This window comes from Pistacia vera, unplaced genomic scaffold (genome assembly GCF_008641045.1).
Source record: "Pistacia vera cultivar Batoury unplaced genomic scaffold, PisVer_v2 Contig47, whole genome shotgun sequence".
NCBI lineage: Eukaryota > Viridiplantae > Streptophyta > Magnoliopsida > Sapindales > Anacardiaceae > Pistacia > Pistacia vera.
The window spans coordinates 301,835-313,549 of NW_022196301.1; the positions used below are offsets into that span (position 1 = coordinate 301,835).

At 37.2% G+C, this 11,715-nt stretch overlaps 1 non-coding gene across 1 annotated transcript; it reads left to right on the top strand.

Annotated features, from left to right (window-relative positions):
- Nucleotides 1–10,690: 10,690 nt before the first annotated feature.
- Nucleotides 10,691–10,797, top strand: LOC116145961. The gene has a single exon (XR_004130451.1). It is a non-coding gene; the product is annotated as a small nucleolar RNA R71 (small nucleolar RNA).
- Nucleotides 10,798–11,715: the final 918 nt, after the last annotated feature.

Here is an 11,715-nt window from a genome sequence, read left to right on the forward strand (position 1 = left end):
AAAAGATTAGGAGAAGATATGAAGCTGTGAGCTGAAGAAGATTAGAAGAAGATGTGAAGTTGCGAATTGGAGAAGATTAGAAGAAGATAATTTACTTTTGTTCTTAGGGTAAATCGATTTGGGGCTTTTAGATTTTAGGGTTTTTTTTTTTTTTTAAAAAATAAATTGGGTTTCGGGTACCCGGTTTAATTTTTAACGTGACCCGGTACTCAAACAAAAAATTTGGGAACCTAGTAAATCACTACCCGAATTCAACCCGGAATTTCGGATGGGTTATGCTCAAATTGTGTTTATAATATTATCCGTTTAACCCATTTAACATATTTGACCAATTTAAATCAATTAATCCATTGCTAATTTACATAATTTTTTTAGTTATAAATTAAAATGATACAGAGGTGAACATTAATAATAATAGTTTATTTATAAATGGGTGACCGCTAAACTTAGCTTTTCATTTGTTTGACTTAATAAAAATAGAATCCACCAATTAGCTTACATGTACTCTATGTTATTTAATCGACTGAAATAAGTGAAACTTTGAATATTCCTACATGGGATTAATGCCATCCGCCTCTTGAGAACGATTTTTGAAAAATATTAAATATTATTATAAAATTACCGAAAAAATACTTTTAAAGTTATCACAAAACATTTTTAATATCATAACCTTTCTATAAATATAAAAAACACTCTTACAAAAATATATTCTTTTTAGTATTTTTTGAAAATCATTTTTATTATAAGTTCATGTTCACAATTATAACGTTGTGTGTTGCGTTGTAGCTACAACATGCAATATAGCAAATGCACTAGTCGCAATAAATAATAAAGTGATAAGAAAAGTATCGTTCCCACGAAGATTGGTTGTTAAGCACTGATTTTCTTAATTGTTATCAAGTTGGAGCAATCGAAAAGTGTTGGATTTATGGGAGAAACTTAAACTAAATTAAAAGCAAAATTACTATGTAATAAAAAAAACTAATTAAAGAAAGTAAGATTAAAGTAGGAGTAATATCAAGTAAAAAAAAAGGTCAGGGTTTTGACTTCATTAGGACTCTATGAATTAATTCTACGAATTATGCTACTTCTACACTCACATGCACGAATTGTAAATCGAATTCCCTAAGTTGTAAAACATACATTCTCAGGCTATGAATTCCTACTTTTCCCTATTAAGCTTCCGCACCCAACAAAATGAAAAATAATAGATCAAAGTTCATTAAGCTAATGGAATCCTAGATTGATTTCATTGATTCTCAAACCTATCTCTAGCGTTAAATACAACAATGGTGATTACCCAAGAAGCTCAACATGATTCATTTCTCAATCTCATCATGTTCAAAAAATAAAATTAATAAAAATTAGAATAATCACACAATCCATGCAATAGAATGTAAAAGCAACAATAATCTATTGATTAACCATAGAAATCCGAATTACATCAAAACCCTAACCCAAAGTGAGTTAGTTCATAACGAAATTAACACAAATAGCAAGAAAAACAGTAAACACAACAATCAACATATTGAAACAAAGAAAAGAGAGTAAAAGATCTCCCCTAATTGATGAATCCATAAGGTTAAATCTCAAATCTTCTCTCATTTTCTCCCAAAATGTCAAAGTTGCTCTAAACAAAGACGAACCTCTCTCAAAATGTCTTAAGTTTTTCTTGTATAGTTTGCCCAAAAGCTTAAAAACTTTCCTAAAATAAAACTGTGTTTTAATTAAAACTAAAAATCGCAGACTTCGCAGTGGCGAAGAATATTCTTCGCCGTGGCTACGAGTTAAATTTAAATCTCATCCGAGCATCTTTCACCGCGGCGAACCTTCTTGAACAATTCTGAATTTACGGAATTGCCCTCCACTTGCTTCCATACTTGAATCTTTCATCTTCAATGCTCTCTAATGGAACAAGCTTCATAGTGCTTCAAATCCGCTTCAGAACTTCCTTGAATTTTGAGATTCGCTTGCTTCTGGGTCCAAAACTCGATTCCGTTCATTATTTGTTCAAAGTGCACATTTTGGCCTGAAACATAAAATATGTGGAGTTAAGTATCAATTAAGGCACAAACGAACTAAGAAGTATCCGAAATCTGGCCAAAAAGCCTAAATAAAACAGTATAATCCTTAGATTATCAAATACCCTCAAACTAAAGACATGCTTGTCCCCGAGCATCAGGTACAAAACACGACTCCAATAAAAACAACTCACAAACAAAAGTAAAACAACAAAATTGAAAATGAAATGAGAAAACTTAAATTCAAAAATCACACACAAAGAACTACCTAGAATTTATACAAGTTTCAAAGATTGTTGAAACATTATTACTGGAAAATGCTCAACACTCCAAAAAGTTATAAGTTGCATCGACTATCTTTTTCTATTGGTCCCCTGAGTAGGTAATCCCCACTTCAGTCCACATTCCATTTTCCCAGATTATTTTATGCAGAAATGCAAAGTTTATAAAATGGTGGCAGACTCCATAAGCCTAAGTATCGAACTACTCTCCACTAATGAGGATTAGACATCACTAAAGATCAAAAGGTCTTTACAGGCTTGTAACGTTAGGCTCGGTTAGTGGGCTCCAAAGAAAAGGAAAAGATAGATCAAGCAAGAGAACTCGGTTTCCTTTAAGCAAACATTAAGAACTACATCACTTCCCCGTTTCTTTCTCAACCACCGCTCAAGGTGTCAACCCATTTGTAAACCTCAAACATGTGCCATTCTTATTTTTGATTCTGAAATACACTTTCAAATTCTATATACATTTATATATTTTTTTTGAAACAACAATAATCTTATTGAGGTTAATTACCCCTTTTCTTCTTCTTGCCCTTCTCATGACCCCCAAACTATTCTTTTAGTTCACTAGCATTTCACACAACTCTCCAAGCTTTTTGTGTTTGCATTAGGTTCAGAATTCTCTTAAGGGTTGTGAAACTTGTTTAGGGTGAAAGGTTTGGGCATTATTGGTTGCACACAAAAATAGGACAACAATGAATTCATAAGGCTCAAATGGGTGACTAAGGATAAATTTTCATGGTCGGCTGGAAAGGCTCAAACGTTTCGAAAAATGCCTAAACCACTTCCTCACTAATGTCTATTCCTAGAATTTCGCCTCAAGCACTTCTCAACTAGGTTCTAGAATCCACTAACATTATCAAGACTTCACCTAATCACATAAAATGAATCTAAGCATGCCGAAATAATGAAAATGGTGGTTGAACCACTCAACAAACCTCAAGCTAAATCAAGTCAACAAACCTAAACTTGAAGCAATGCTTAACATTTTTCAACAATAAAATCCCAACAATCCTATTCTCATCATAGACTTATGCAATTCATCATTGGTGCAACAAAACAAAACATGAAAACACTAAACACAAATCAAAATTTTGAAATTTTCCTACCCCTAAACTAAAGATGACATTGTCCCCAATGTCACATTATGCACAAATTAGGAATAGAAAAACAGTATTAAAAAAAAAAAAGTACAAGATAGTTCCCTGATTAATTCGTGAAGTTTGAGTTTCGTTCAACAGCATGCATACCCATTCCTTGGCTTTCTCAAAATCATCATCTATAAAACAATTGAAAGTCTGTGGTGTCCACTGTGTTAGAAAAATTCACTGAATAATATGGAAATATTACAACCTGATCTCGCTCTTACAACTACTAGAAAGTTCAAACAAAAATTAACAATCCAAAATGAAAAGAAAATTAAGTTCAATTTACAAAAGAAAAGACTATAGCAAATGAAAATATTAACTACAAAAACAGGTGCTTAGGGTTCATTCCTCGTCCTCCTCCTCGCCTTCGGTGTCCTCATCTTCTTCTTCAGAAACATCTCATTCCTCGGAATCCCAGTCTTCCCATTGGAAGCTCGAAGTATCAATGTCTAGCTTGGTGTAGCAACTGTGTTGCATATCATACATCATCCGAGTCTGCTCTGCCAGCCAACCTTGACATTGTTCCATCTGTTTCATCTTACCCAAAATCTGCTGTAGCAGCTCATTTGTTGTGGATGTTGAATTGGTTGATGTGGCAGCTTCTGTGGTTCTTTGTCGTTTTGTTTTGGATCTGGGTCCTTCTCTGGATGGACTCCCAAGTAGCTTGCGATAGTAGGTGGCATCTAGAGGTAGAGCACAATGAATAAGTGGTTCATCAGTCTTCTCGACTCTCGCCCGAGTGCACACCTCAGTGATGAGATGTGGAAAGGGGAAGCTCTTTTGCCCTGGTTTGATTGCATTCTGTATACTTGTCATGATAATATTCCCCACATCCATCTTCTTTCCGGTGGCAAAGGAATAAAGCAACAATGCCTTCTCAAAAGTCACTGTACTATAATGCATCTCTAGCATCATCCATGCACACACAAAGTACTGCCACAATCTAGCTATAGGGATCAAATTCGTTCCCTTAATGCTTTTTCTTCCCTTCTTTGAAATCTCCCAAGGGGTATCCGGCTTTGCTATTACCTTAAGAATCTCATCCTCCTTAAACTGTCTCTTCTTAAATTCTAGATACTCATCACGATCAATTGGAGGCAGTCCGTAGAAATCATTGATCAGCTTTGCATCGATTGGCACATCAATGCGCCTCACATATACATGCCCGGGATTACACTCAAGGAAGTTGGCATAAAACTCTCGCACTATCAGCTCCATCGCTAAATGTTCGGGTTCACTCATGAAGTTGTCCCACTTTTTCCCTTGACTCCAATCTTCTGCATGGACAGTGGTTAATCCACGCTCGGCAAAAAACCCCTTATCTTTTCTTTTGATTGCACCTTCATAACGTTGCCGAGCCTTTTCACTAACAAACCTATTGTCTACTTGTTTCCCTTTTCCTTTACCCCAGGAAGTCATTTTGAGCGGCATTTTTGGTTTTGACTACCCAAATGTACCCCTAAACTAAAAATTCAACACTAAGTGCCCTTACTACTGACCACAATCACTCCTGAAAATACACCAAAGTTTCAAAATTTTGTACCAAGACCCCCAAACTCAAACAAAACACTCCCAAATCGAAAACCCAACTTCCTCAACACCACACAAATCAAAATCCACACTCCTTCAATCAATATTAAACCACAAATAATCCCAAAAATCCACAATTCAACTCAATCAAACAATATCTCAAACTTAAAGCACTACAATTGAAATTGAGAAATTTAACAGTTGGAGAACTCGAAATCTTACCAAACCCAAGATGATTGCACCATTGATTTTACCAATTTCAGTCCAAATTGCAAGATCCCCAATTTTTGAAAACCAAGGGTTTCCAAAATTTTCTCAAATTTTCGCACAAATCTTTGCTAAAATGAGTTGTTTTGGTGTTTGTGAAGGTTAAGGAGTGAGGTATAGGGATGGAAATTCACTGGAGAGATTCTGGATTGAAGGTGGAAGTGTTTGGCCCTTGGATGTGTTTTGAAATTTTTCACAAAAATGAAGAGTCGCGAAGTGAATTTATATAAAACAGTTTTCGCCACGGCGAAGTTCTTCGTGTATAAGCAAATCCCAGTCGATGCCGAGGCAAAAAATTTTCTTTGCCGTGGCGAACCTTCCTTGGCTCAATTCCACAATACCTTCTATGCTGCGGCGAAGAAAATTGTCTTGCCACAGAAAAAAATTCCAAAGAACACAACCCTTTAGTGAAGAACAAAATTTGTCGCGGCGAAGTCTGGAACTTTTCAAATTCCATTTTGTGCAAAGTGTACATCGCTGCGGCGAAGAATAAACTTCGCCGCGGCGAAAACTAGAAATTTCCCGCTTCTCGCCTTAATTCAATCATTCACTTGAAACACCCAAAAACACACGAAATTAAAATTATTCTAAATCATAAAACAATTAAACAATTCAAAAACAACACAAACAAACAACAAATGAAAACACTTAGGTTGCCTCCCAAGGAGTGCTTGTTTATAGTCGGAAGCTCGACTTTCTCAAGTCATCATGTCGAGAAGTGACTTGCAACTCATCACCCCATCAATGTGCCCTTTTCTTCATGTGAAACCTCCACCGCCCCATATGGGTAAACTTTTGTGACTATGAAGGGTCCGGACCATCTAGACTTAAGTTTTCCAGGGAAGAGCCTAAGTTTAGAATTATACAACAACACTTTCTAACCCATTTCAAAGTTCTTCTTTCTGATATGCTTGTCATGCCACTTCTTGGTCTTTTCTTTGTATATCCGAGCATTCTCATATGCTTCATGACAGAACTGGTCAAGTTCATTTAAATTCATCATCCTTTGTCCCCCAGCAGCTCGTAAATCCATGTTTAGCTGTTTCACGGCCCAGTATGCCTTATGCTCGAGTTCCACCGGCAAGTGACATGCCTTCCCATATACCAACCTAAATTGAGACATACCAATGGAGTCTTGAATGCAGTGCGGTATGCCCATAATGCATCATCCAGCTTTCGTGACCAATCCTTCCTAGATACATTAACTGTCTTCTCTAAAATCCTTTTCAACTCTCTATTCGACAGTTCCACTTGCCCGCTGGTTTAAGGATGGTATGGTGTGGCCATTCTATGTTTCACTCCATATTTTCCCAACAAGGCGTCTAATTGCCTATTGCAAAAATGAGACCTCCCATCATTGATGATTGCCCGTGGTACCCCAAATCTTGAGAAGATATTCTTTCTCACAAAGTTAACTACCACCCTGGCATCATTGGATGGTAATGCAACTGCTTCCACCCATTTTGAAACATAATCCACCGCCACCAAAATGTACATATTCCTATAAGAATTTGGGAAATGACCCATGAAGTCAATTCCCCACATATCAAACAGCTCAACAACTAGGATGTTATTCAACGACATCTCATCTCTTCTTGAAATATTTCCACTCTGTTGACATTGATCACATTCCTGAATCACCCAGAAGGCATCCTTGAATAGGGTTGGCCAATCAAATCCAGATTGAAGGACCTTGGCTGCTGTACTAGTTCCTCCAAAATGACCACCCATTTCCCTTTCATGGCAATGTCGTAGAATACTCTCCATCTCCTCTTCCGAGACACACTTACGAATCATCTAATCAGCATAAAAATGGTTCTTCCTAGAAATAATACTTCAATTCAGAGAAAAACTTCCTCTTTTGCTAGAAGGTCATGCCATTTGAGAGCACTCTCGATGACAAGTAGTTTGCAATATCTGCATACCAAGGTGCTTCTTCAACTCTCATCAATTTCTCATCCGGGAAGGTTTCCTTGATTTGGGTTTCCTCTTCACGTCCCTGGGTTGGTCATTCTATCCTTGACAAGTGATCCGCCACCACATTTTCTGACCATTTTTTATCTCAGATCTCCAACTCAAACTCTTGTAGTAATAGGATCCATCTTATCAGCCAAGGTTTTGCTTCTTGCTTTGCCAACAGATGCTTGAGTGTCGAATAATCCATAGAGACTATCACCTTAGCACCTAGCAAATAAGAACGAAATTTGTCAAATGCAAAAACCACGGCTAACAACTCTTTTTCAGTAATGGTGTAATTCAACTGTGCATCAGTGAGTGTCTTGCTATCATACTGAATTACATGCAAAACTTTGTTCTTTCTTTATCTTAAAACTACTCCTAGTGCAAAATCACTAGCATCACACATCAATTCAAACGGTAGTCCCTAATCGAGAATTACAATAATAAGTGCAGACACTAACAATTTCTGAAGAGTTTGAAAAGCATGCATGCTTTCATCATAAAAATCAAAAGGATTATCCTTAATCAGTAAATTGCAAAGGGGTTTAGAGATTTTAGAGAAATCCTTGATAAACCGTCTATAGAACCCTGCATGCCCCAAGAAATTCTGAATTGCCTTAACGTTTGCAGGTGGTGGCAACTTCTCAATCACTTCTATTTTTGCCTGATCCACTTTGATGCCATCTTTTGAAATTCTGTGACCGAGTACTATTCCTTCCTATATCATGAAATGGCATTTCTCCCAGTTGAGCACCAAATTCGTCTCCTAAAATCGCTGTAAAACAAATGAAAGATTAGATAAACAATTGTCAAAAGAAGAACCAAACACAGATAAGTCATCCATGAAGACTTCTATAAACCGCTCCACCATGTCACCAAAGATCGATATCATGCATCGCTAAAATGTGGTCGGTGCATTGCACAACTCGAAGGGCATCCTTTTGTAGGCAAAGGTACCATAGGGACAAGTGAATGTCGTCTTCTGTTGATCTTTAGAAGTAATGGCAATCTGATTATAACCTGAAAAACCATCCAAAAAATAATAGTAAGCATGCCCTGCCAATCTCTCCAACATTTGATCGATGAAAGGAAGTAGGAAATGATCCTTGTCGCGTCATTCAATTTCTGGTAATCAATGCACACTTTCGAACCCGTGACTGTCCTAGTTGGTATCAATTCATTGCTGTCATTCTTAATCACCGTGATACCTCCTTTCTTTGGAACCACTTGCATCGGGCTCACCTATGGACTATCTGAAATAGGATAAATTATGCCCACATCTAAAAGTTTCACCACCTCCTTTCTCACCACTTCCTTCATAGAAGGATTCAATCTCTGTTGTGGTTGTACCCTAGGCTTGACATCATCTTCTATGAGTATCTTATGCATACAAAAAGATGGAGAGATGCCTCTAATGTCTGAAATAGTCCATCCAATCATTGATCTATGCTCCCTTAACAACCGAATCAACCTCTCTTCTTCCAATTTACTCAACCTTGAATTGATGATCATTGGAAAGGTTTCTGATTCACCAATACACATATTTGAGGTGAGAAGGTAAAGGCTTCAGTTGAAGTGTTGGAGGTTCTTCCTTTCTTGCCTTTTCCTTCTTTTTCTCAATATCAAACTCTTCAAATTCTGGATCTTGGTTTGCATTTATCGGCTCAAGTGCTTCTAAAAATCTAGCACACTCATTCTTCCCCGACTTATCTACCTCTATTGTTTTTTATTGGGCAATATAAGCTTCTAGAGGTAGTTGAGGGGTGTTCTCTTCAATAGCCTGTGCCACTAGTTTATCCACCACGTCTACACTAAAACACGAATCTGACTCTGATGGAAATTTCATTGCCTTAAAAACGTTGAATGTTACTGTTTCATCTTGTACCCTTAACAACAACTTTCCTTCTTGCACATCAATGAGGGCTCTTCTGGTGGCTAGAAATGGTCGTCTCAAGATGAGAGACATTTCTTTGTCCTCTTCCATGTCCAACACAACAAAGTTTGCAGGAAAGATAACTTTGTCCACCATCACCAAAACATCTTCAACTATGCCCCTCGGATGCTTGATGGATTTATCTGCAAGCTTCAAAGATACGGTCGTTGGCTTTACTTCACCAATCGCTAATCTCCTGAAAACAGAAAAAGGCATTAGATTTATGCTTGCACCTAAATCACATAAAACTCTATCAAAAGTAATGTCTCCTATAATACAAGGAATAGTAAAACTCCCTGGATCTTTAAGTTTTGGTGACAGCTTCTTCTGTAGAATGGCACTGCAATCCTCCGTGAGCATCACTGTTTCCTCATCTTCTAACTTCCTTTTGTTTGATAAAATCTCCTTGAGAAATTTTGCGTAGCTCGACATCTGTTGCAATGCATCTGCAAAAGGAATGTTAATATGCAGTTTTTAAAATATTTCAATGAATTTGGTAAACTGCTTATCCTGATTTTTCTTCTTTAGTCTCTAAGGAAAAGGCACAGAAGGAGTGTGGTGTGCCAACTCTGGTGGTATCTCAGGAAATGGCAATTTCTTTTTCTTTTGTCTTTGCCTTTCTTCCCGATTTTGTTCTCTTCCCTAGAACTGGTTGGTTTCTCTTCAACAATGATATCTTTGTCAACTTCCTCTTTAGAATCTTCCTTTTCTTTTAGTGGGCTTTCTTCTTTCCCTGATTGTTTCACCTCTTCCAAGACTGTCCCTCTCTATAGAGTTATTGCATTTGCTTGTTCACGTGAGTTTGGCATTGTGTTACTTGGTAGGGAACCCTGCGGTCTCTCATTTAGCTTATCGACTAATTGACCCACCTGTACCTCTAAGTTCCGAATGGATACACCTTGGTTTTTGAAATTAGCCCTCGTCTCATTCATGAAACATGTGGTCTCTTGCATAAATTTTCTGAACATATCCTCTAGTTTTGTCAATATTTGCTCCCCTGGTTGATTATTCACCTTGACTTGGTTGTTTGGCATCGTTGTTTGGTTCCATTGGTTGTTCTGCTAATTCTGATTGCCCCAAGACAAGTTCAGATGATTCCTCCAACCAGGATTATACGTGTTGGAGTACGAATTGTTCTGTTGCCTCTGATTTCCTGCCAAGTAGTTAACCTGTTCTGATGATGATGAAGCTAAAGCAAACGTGTTCCCCACTTGACATCTACTGCTCACATGATTACCTACACAAAGATCACAAGTTAGTTGAGGAGCTTGAATATAATTTACTTGCATATTTCCCAATTACTTCTAAAGTGCTGTAAGTTGGGCTGAGATGGTTGTGTATGCATCAACTTCATGAAGACCCATAGATTTCTTCAATTGTATCTTCTCATTCGGTCTTTGATGATTGTTGCTTGCTAGTACTTCAAGCAACTCATGAGCTTCTTCATGTGTCTTATTTTGCAATGCTCCTCCCGATGCTGCTTCCACCATTGCTTGCACATTAACTATCAATCCACTATAAAACGTTTGGACTTGCATCCAAACTGGCAAACCATGGTGTGGACACCTTCTCAGTAGTTCCTTGTATCTTTCCCAAGCCTCATATAATGATTCAGATTCTTCTTGGAGAAACGATATGATATCATTTCTCATCTTCGCAAATTTTGCTGGAGGAAAGAATTTGGTCAGGAACTTCTGTGCTAATTCATTCCATGTAGTGATTGTTCCTGGTGGTAGTGCCATTAGCTTTATCCCTTAATGAAAAAGGGAACAATCTCAATCTGATGGCATCATCTGACACTCCATTTGACTTGAAGGTATTGCAAATCTCTAAAAAGTTTGCAATGTGCAAATTTAGATCTTCCTTCAAATCTCCCTTAAACTGTACCGACTACTGGGTCATCTGGATGATTGCTGGCTTTTTTTCGAAGGTGTTGGCTTGTACTGCTGGTCTAGTTATACTTGACCCACTACCATCAACCGTGAGAACTGAGAGTTCCCTCAATGTTCTATTTTCTACCATCTCAACAACTATGGCCTCTCGTTCTCTTCTCTCTCTGTTAAGTCTTCTTGCGGTTCTTTCAATCTCTGGATCAACAGGAACCACTGACTGACATCTAGCTCTTCGCATAAACTACACAGAAAGAGAGAAAAAATGAGATCACACACTAATAGAAAAGAAGAACAAAAATTAACCAATAAACAATTAAAACAAAAATAAAACTCCAATCTAGCTACACAAGAAAAATTCAATGTTAACACAAAAATCAATCCTCGGCAATGGCGCCGAAAACTAAATTAAACTTAAACTAAATTAAAAGAAAAATTACTATGTAATACAAAAAAAACTAATTAAAGAAATCAAGATTAAAGCATGAGTAATATCAAGTAAAAAGAAAAGGTTAGGGTTTTGACTTCGTTAGGACTCTATGAATTAATTCTACGAATTATGTTACTTCTACACTCACATGCACGGATTGTAAATCGAATTCCCTAAGTTGTAAAACATACCTTCTTAGGCTATGAATTCCTACTTTTCCCTATTAAGCTTCCGCACCCAACAAAATGAAAAGT